At 56.6% G+C, this 652-nt stretch overlaps 1 protein-coding gene across 1 annotated transcript in view; it reads left to right on the top strand.

The window, feature by feature from the left end:
- The first annotated feature begins 406 nt into the window (after positions 1-406).
- Positions 407-652, top strand: part of Tox3 (TOX high mobility group box family member 3) — a 104,630-nt gene continuing 104,384 nt past the window's right edge. The window contains exon 1 of the mRNA XM_015488738.2: positions 407-428. The gene's annotated coding sequence lies outside the window, so the exon portion shown is untranslated. The remainder of the gene's footprint in view (positions 429-652) is intronic.

Consider the following 652-nt stretch of genomic DNA (forward strand, 5'->3'; position numbering starts at 1 on the left):
GGGACCGGGAGCAGATCCCACAGACTCTCTAACGTTTTCTTCCGCCAAGGCTGAAGGCCAAACTCTCAAATTAACTCACAGCAATAAAGCCGAGGACAGAAAAAAAAAATGTAGCTTAAAGAAAGAGAAAGAAATAAAGAGGGGGTGGGTGAGTGCAGTATGGGGAAGTTAATCACCCAGAACCTTTTAGGAAAATAGGGACATTTTCTCTCTGAGAGCAGTGAATGATCCGCCTAGATCCAGTTACTCAAATGCCTTTCGAATACAAACAAGAGCAAAGAAAATAAGAAGAGAACCGACAGGAGGCTTAACCCGGGAAGCTTCAAGTCTGCCTACCTGTGAAAGGTCAGGCCCCAACACCCCTTCTGAAAAATACCACAGGTGTACATGGGGTCCCGGGACCCGGCTACCGGGAGCCACGCGTGCAGGTTGGCTGCTGGGAAAGGTGTGCCCACGCAAGGGACCTTCGGGACACAGGGCCGGGAGGGTGGAGGGGCCGAGGGACAGACCCCCACGGGGAAGCATGGGGACCTGAGGAAAGCGAAGGAAGGAGGGGCGGGTCGGGAGCGGACCGCGTGGGGATGCTGGGGCCGAGGCGCGCGGGGATCGGGAAGGAGGAGGGTGGGACGCCGGGGCCACGGGACTTGGCGGC

This window comes from Marmota marmota, unplaced genomic scaffold (genome assembly GCF_001458135.2).
Source record: "Marmota marmota marmota unplaced genomic scaffold, marMar, whole genome shotgun sequence".
Classification (NCBI taxonomy): domain Eukaryota; kingdom Metazoa; phylum Chordata; class Mammalia; order Rodentia; family Sciuridae; genus Marmota; species Marmota marmota.